The 7974-nt window shown below is 37.3% G+C and overlaps 1 pseudogene; it reads left to right on the top strand.

Moving 5' to 3' along the window:
* The first annotated feature begins 4596 nt into the window (after nt 1-4596).
* On the top strand, nt 4597-5092 carry LOC105714765 (small ribosomal subunit protein bS18m-like; annotated as a pseudogene).
* Nucleotides 5093-7974: the final 2882 nt, after the last annotated feature.

Below are 7974 nucleotides of genomic sequence, written 5' to 3'. Positions count from 1 at the left end.
TGCAGTCATGAGAAATTCCAGTCACCATACAGGAGTATTCCATGAAATCTGTAGTTGCTATTTTTACAGCTGCCCTCTACTTGGCACCGATAAAGCTTGGACTGGACACTACAATTTTTTCACACATGCCTCAAAAGAACCAAATGCTTCCACCACCTTGCCTTTGAAAAGAGTTCCTTGGCCATGCTATATGGTGCTTGCTTCTGCCTTCCCAATCTCCAGTGTTAATATATCCCCTTGGCAGACATGAAGAATACCAGCTACAAGGGAATCTGGGTAATGTAGCATTTAACATCCCTATCTTTGGGGCACTGGTAGGTAACTAGAGGCAGTTAAGAGTGGGGTTGAGCAAGTCTGCTTGGTGATACATAATAGGGAACTACTTTCTAGATTCCCACCCTTTTTAACAAATTCAATTCATGTCTTCTGCAAACTCAGGAGATTATTCCTGAGTGCATTCCCTAAGGAAAGATGTTCAGAACTAGTGCCATCTCAAGGTGTTTGTTCTCTTCTAATATTGTTACAGAGCAATGAATGCTCAGGGTATACGTCATCAGTCTTGTATTTTTCCTACAGCTTGTTTCCACAGCAATTAAAAGCTTGAGGTTATTTCGTTGTGTTTTTCATGTTTACGAAAATACTGGTGGTGTTGAAAGGACAGATGAATAGGCTCTCTAAATGTGGCACAGAAAGCAAAGGCAGAACCTTCAATTCCACAAAGCAGCTCACAAATTCTCCTTTATTGCCAGCACAATCTGCCTCTGGCTTTAAAAACAATAACTGCATCTTTTCATTTTTCTCTCTTAAAAAAAAGTGTCCCTGTTCCCAAAGAGACAAATTTTCATTTTTTCCTATGCTTCCAAGAATTTATTAATCTCAGAAGCCAATTATTAAAAGGAAGAGGATATCACAGAAAGAAAACATGAACTATAGATTTGAGAGATAAATGAGCAGAGGGAAACTCAAGGGTACTTTAAAGTTACTACTGATTTCTTCACCAGTGTGAAAAACCAAAGGTTTACAATTCCTAAATTAAGGCCGTGAGGTAACATGATAACACTGTATATTTATCTGTACAACTGGACATTGTATATTTATCAGCCACTTGTGTGGGTGACTCCTAAAATTACCACTAAAAAGATTTATACTTTAGGAGTCTCACTTGCCTCTGTTTGAGCCCTAAGATATCATGGTCAATGGCACCCTCCTAAAATCTATTTTTACCAGCTATAATTGTTAAGGAATAATTTCCTAGATATAATTTTAAACAGAAATAGCACAAAATTAATATACACAATTTGGTGATTTTGTACATATGTATAAACTCATGTTACCATCATAATCCAGGTTATAAATACATTCATCACCTCCAAAAGTTTTCTTGTCTGCCTTTGTGGTTGTGTGCATGGAGGAGAGTAAGAACACTTAGTATGAATTTACCCCTCCTAACAAATTTTAGATACATAATACCTTATTGTTAACTATAGGTACTGTGTTGTATAGCCAATAAGGCCAAAATTCTTGTATTGTGTATGCATCTATCCATACGGCCCCAGAATTAATGGGTGCCTCCTCCACTTGCTTGTCCTTTGAAGATGCACAGACCTAGCCATGCCTTGTAGAGGAATTATTTGGCCAACCCACTTCCCCTTGCTTGGAACCAACCATGAAATAATTAGAATACTGCCTTATCTTTTTCCATTATGTTTCTGGAAATTAGGGCAAAATAGGAGGCTAGAGGAAGCATAAAATAAAAGCTAGACTTCAGGACAGAGGAAAGCTGAGAGAATAACCGTTTTGAGGTGTCCTCTGATCAACGCCATTTAATCTGGCACCTTTTGGTTTGTACATCTGTTCATGATCCCGATTCTTTATATTCTTGCTTAATCCTGGATCCTTCTCAGAATACTTAGCCTAGCTTTAGAGAAAAAGCTTAAGCAATTAACTACATTGCAATGTGGAATGTGGTCAATACCTAAAAGATGTACAGTTAAAGCACTATATATAGGAATTCAGAGGAGAGGTTACTATATATGCTTGAATACAAGGCAAGTCATTTTTCTACAAATCAACTCTCCCTTATATTGCATTCCTCATACATTGTGTCACACTACATGTTCCATCAATAAATATACTTTGAACAACAAACTACCATTCCAGGAAAACATATTAGCCTAAACACAATCTTAGGTAGACAAGGTACTCAAGGCCTTAATATAGGAATTGTAAACCTTTGTTTTTTCACATTGGTGAAGAAATCAGTAGTAACTTTAAAGTATCCTGGAGTTTCCCTCTGCTCATTTATCTCCCAAATCTATAGTTCATGTTTTCTTTCTATGATATCCTCTTCCTTCCTTGGGTCTCTTACTTCAGGGTACATCAGAATCAACTGGAGGGTTTTTTAAAACACAGATTGCTGAGCCCCATCCTAAAACTTTGAGGTCTAGGGTGAGGCTGAAGCATTCATAGTTCTAACAAATACCCAAGTAATGCTCATGCTGCTAGTCTGAGGACCTTATTTTGAGAACCACTGCTCTACTAATAATGGTTTCAAACCAGTGGTTCTAAACTCTTGTTGCACATTAGAATTCTCTAGGGAGATTTCACAAACTAAAATTCCAAGGCTGCCTCCCAAATCAATCAAATTAGAACACTGGGGAGAGGACCTCAGGGTGCCTTGCTTATAGTTTTCATGCTCTTCAAGTAATTCTAGGCTACAGCTAGGGTTGAAAACACCTGTTTTAAATCAGTATCAACCAATTTCAGCTAAAATAATCAGGGTATTTTCCTATATTACAAGTCACCAAGAAAAAATAATAATTAGTTTTTTAAAGAGGAAAACATATTTGGCCTAAATTCAGTAAATAATCTTAGGGTATGTGGCTTTACATGTGCAAAGGAGGATACATGATTCATTTGTGGAAATCACTAATACATGCCTAAAGGAAAGAATGGAAAATAAAGAAATGAAACACTCTTCTAATCATACAGGTATGGATTTTTGCAGCTTGGGTTAAAGCTTCTAGTAGCGGCATTACAGGAAGTGGTATATTTTGAACAACGTAAGTGAAAACAAAGATGGTGTCTTCTGGAAAATCATGTTGGAGGACCAAAATGAGTGATTTTAGTAATCATAAAGATAATGATACTGAAGGCGTAGGTGCCACGTTTGAATAACATTGTTTTAAAAAAGTGAAAATAGCACAAAGCAATATTTCTAAATTAACTGAGGTTTTATAAATGTGATTTTAAATATGCATGTGTAACTCTATCGATACATTTGATATTGTCAGTAGACTATATATGTGTGTGTGTGTGTGTGTGTGTGTGTGTGTGTGTGTGTGTGTAGTAATGTGGATTGGTCAAATGTATTGAGTACTAGCAATACAGATATGAAGCCATCATTTAGAATTATCTTTGAAAGTGTATTTGAAATATATTCAAATATATTCTAAATATTTGAATATCTTCAAAATATATTTGAGTTGGCCAATTTTTTTTTGAGACAGGATTTGGTCCTGTTGCCCAGGCTGGAGTGCAATGGCGTGATCTCAGCTCAATGCAACCTCTGCATCCTGAGTTCAAGCGATTCTCATGCCTCAGCCTCCCGAGTAGCTGGGATTACAGGCATGCACCACCATGCCTGGCTAATTTTGCATTTTTAGTAGAGATGGGGTTTCCCCATGTTGGTCAGGCTGGTCTCAAACTCCTGACCTCAGGTGATCCACCCGCCTCCGCCTCCCAAAGTGCTGGGATTACAGGCATGAGCCACCGTACCCCGCCAGCCAATATTTTTTATTCTGTCTACTCATGAACTTGAATAACATCTCATGTCCAGGGATATACAGAATTTTTGGCTAAAAGCATCAGGAATGTCTTTCTGAAAGAGGTGGTATTTCAGCTAGCCTTCATAAAATAAGTAGGTATTCATCAAATAACTAGAAAGTAGAAAGTTCTTCAAAACAGGAGAAACCACATGAGTTGTGGAATTGTGAAAAGAAAGCAAAAGGTGAGTAGTAAAAATGCCAAGATGAAAAAGTAATACACTGCTGAATGATGGCGACTTAACATCAAAAGATAAGGAAATTTTACTTTTATTCAGAGTATTTTCCAGTTGATGCTTCCTCCAGTGACAGATCTCTGGAAACATCCTATTGCTCCTCACCCCTCTTCAGCCTTCATTTGTCTTCAGAAAAAACTTGAAACTTTCGAAAACGATTCTAAATGATGGCTTAACATCTGTATTGCTAGTCCTCATCTGACATTCAAAATTTCTGTGTCATAGATTCCCGTGAACAGTTAGAGATCTTAAAGCAGAAGATAACTTGTCACATAAATTTAGTATTTCAATTATGTATTGCTATGTAACATGCATCCAAAAAATTTAGTGGTTTCTAAAATCAATTTATTATCTTTCATGATGTTTATTAATGAGGTGTTTCTTCTGCCTCACACGGCATTGGCTAAGATACAGGGATATTTACAAAATTCAAAATGGTTATTGACTTGTCAGCCGGAGACTTTAGTTCTCCTGCAGGTGGGACTCTCCAGATAGCTACTTGGGTTTCTTCACAATAAGGTAAATGGGGTCAAAGAATGACCATTCAGGACAGGAAGTGGAAGAAACACAGAACCACGGCCGCTACGGTTGCTGTTTGCGGTGGTCTAGGGAGGAAGAAGGTGACACACCTGGTAACAGCTGCTATCAGCCTTACACATCCCAGGACTCACACAGTGCTGTGGAGAAGAGGATTTTCACAATATAAACAGGTATCCAGCAATGAGGACCTGCCCATTCCAATGGAAAGCCCTTATAAAGAACCTCTTAAGAAATGAATTTTGTGTGGAAAGCGTGTAGATTATAAGAAGGTACAGCTTTTGGCCCAGTTTGTTTCTCCATTTACTGGAGGCATTTATGGAAGGCACATTACGTCTTTGTGTGAAGAAACAGAAAGAAATAACAAAAGCAATTAAGAGAGCTCAAATAATGGGGTTTATGCCAGTTACATACAAGGATCCTGCATATCTCAAGGACCCTAAAGTCTGTAACGGCAGATATCGGGAACAACTTCTATCACGTTACCACCAATAAACTTATTTTACAGCAAAGAATGACTATTCAAAAAGGTGAATGAGTAAGCCACAGATCCCTTAAGGTTCATCCATTGATGTTACGCAGTATCACTTCAGATGCATTCCGTTCCAAACAGGTCACAGGAATCGGCCACATTCAACAGGGGAAAAAAAGCCGACTCCACCTTTCCATAAAGGAGGGGCAAGATCACATTGCAAAAATGTATGTGGGATGGTAAATACAGTTATGGCCATCTTTGAAAACACAATGTACCACACACACGGAAGTCTAGCCATTAACCAATACGTTGGGACTTCAGGGGTTAGCAGTAAATGTGATGACAATATTGTATAAAATTATAAAAATTATTACATTTAAAAATCATCTTAAAGCATAAAGAGAAATCGAAAATTAGCCCAGACTGAGAAGGTAAAGATCTTTACTATTCTTCATCAGGATGAGATAATAGATATAGATAAAACCAGCTGCAATGTTATCAGCTAAACAGTAGGTGCTGGACCGTAATAATTCCAAGGAAGCAAAGTGGATCTGAGTTTTAATAAACCAATATATATATTGACTTAATATATATTAAATATTTATATATAATTTTCTAGAAAATATTATATATATATATATATACATACATGTAATTTTCCAGAACACCTTTTGTGGTCATGTCTTTCTTATTCAACTTGATTGTGGTAGCAATGGTGATAGCAGCAGGAGGATAACAGTAAATCTATTTTTTAAAATCATAACATTTTTATGGGGACTTCCAGTTTCCAATTCTGCACGTAAGGAATTTGGTAGTCACCACTTTGTCCTAACAAGTAAAAAGCTGAACAAACTGAAAACTCAACAATTCTTCTTAGATCCGTAAGAGAAGTGTGGTCACAAGGCAAACTGCTGTCCCCAAGATTGAAGGGACAGATAGGTGGATATGGAGAATCACAACAGAGCAGAGCAGAAACCTTTTTGGGAACCAAAGCTGATACAGGAAAATCTGGACTGTAATTGACAAAGTGCTGTAGGCAGAGCATGAACAACTCTAAGAGTTAAAAACTCCAAGGTGGGCTGGGCACAGTGGCTCACACCTGTAATCCCAGCACTCTAGGAGGCCAAGGCAGGCGGATCACAAGGTCAGGAGTTCAGGACCAGCCTGGCCAACATGGCAAAACCCCGTCTCTAATAAAAATACAAAAATTAGCCGGACGTGGTGGCATGCGCCTGTACTCCCAACTACTCAGGAGGCTGAGGCAGTAGAATCACTTGAACCCAGGAGGCAGAGGTTGCAGTGAGCCAAGATCATGCCACTGCACTGAGCCTGGGCAACAGAGCAAGACTTTATCTCAAAAAAGAAAAGAAGAAAAGCAAGGCAAAGAAAGGAAAGGAAAGGAAAAAAAGAAAATAAAAAGAAAAGAAAAGGAAAAGAAAAGAAAATAAGCCATCTCTATAACATAAAAGCACAAGATAAAGCAGCAAGTGCTGGTGTAGAAGCTGCAGCAAGTTATCCAGAGGATCTAGCTAAAATAATTGATGAAAGTGGCTACATTAAACAACAGATTTTCAATTTAGATTAAACAGCCTTATAGTAGACAAAGATGTTATCTAGGACTTTCATAGTTAGAGAGGAGAAGTCAATACACATATGAAAAGATGGTAACTTTAATTAGAGTTTTGTAGCTTTCCTCATATAGATTTTGTACATGTTTCCTTAGATTTATACCTAAGTATTTCATTTCTGGGGGTGCTAAAGCAAATAATATTGTGTTGTTAAACTTCAAACCTCACATGTTCATTGTTGGTATATAGGAGAACAATTAATTTTTGGATATTAAGCTTACATCCTGCAACCTTGCTATAATAGCTTATTAGTTCCAGGAGGATTTTGTCAATTCTTTCAGATATTCAACATTGACAAACATGTCATCTACAAATAAGAACAGTTTTATTTCTTTCTTCTCAATCTATATATTGCTTATTTCCTTTTCTTGCCTTTTTGCTAGCTAGGACTTAGAGTATGATATTGAAAATATCCTCCACATCATGTGTCATTAGGGAAAGGCAAATTAAAACAACAACGAGATACCACTATACATCTATGAGGATGGCTAAAACCAAAACAGTAAAAACAGTAAATGCTCGCAGTGATGTGGAGAACAGGAATTCTCATTCTTTGCTGGTGGAAATGTAAAATGGCACAGCCACTTTGGAAGACAGTTTTGTGATTTCTTCTAAAACTAAAGATACTTTACTATACAATCCAGCAACCATCTCCTTGTTATTTACCCAAAGGAGTTGCAAACCTATATCCATATAGAAACTTGTACACAGATGTTTATAGCAGCTTTATTAATCGCCAAAACTTGGAAGCTGCCAAGATGTCCTTTAGTATGTGAATGAATAAACTGTGATACGTTGAGACAATGGAGTATCATTCATATGCTAAAAAGAAATGAGCTATCGAGCCATGGAAAGGCATTGAGGAAGCTTAAATTCATATTACTAAGTGAAATAAGCCAACATTAAAAGGCTACAGACTATATTATTTTAACTATATGACATTCTAGAAAAGGCAAAACTATGGAGACAGTAAAAAGATCAGTGGGTTTCCAGGTGTTAGGGGCAAGGGAGGCGTGAATATGTAGAGTACAGAGGAATTATAGGGCAGTGAAAATACTGTGTGATAGTATAATGGTGGATACATGCCATTAATACATTTGTTCAAATGCACAGAACGCACAACACCAACATAAACTATGGACTCTCAGTGATAATGATGTGTCAGTGTAGTTCATCAGTTGTAACCAATTTACCACTTGGTGGGGGATGTTTATAACTGGGGAGACTATGCATATGTAGGGTACAAGGTTTATGAGATATCTCTGTATCTTTCT

This window comes from Aotus nancymaae, unplaced genomic scaffold (genome assembly GCF_030222135.1).
Source record: "Aotus nancymaae isolate 86718 unplaced genomic scaffold, 86718_ANA_hifiasm-v0.15.2.pri h1tg000058l, whole genome shotgun sequence".
Lineage (NCBI taxonomy): Eukaryota > Metazoa > Chordata > Mammalia > Primates > Aotidae > Aotus > Aotus nancymaae.
This window is presented reverse-complemented; position numbering and strand designations above follow the sequence as displayed.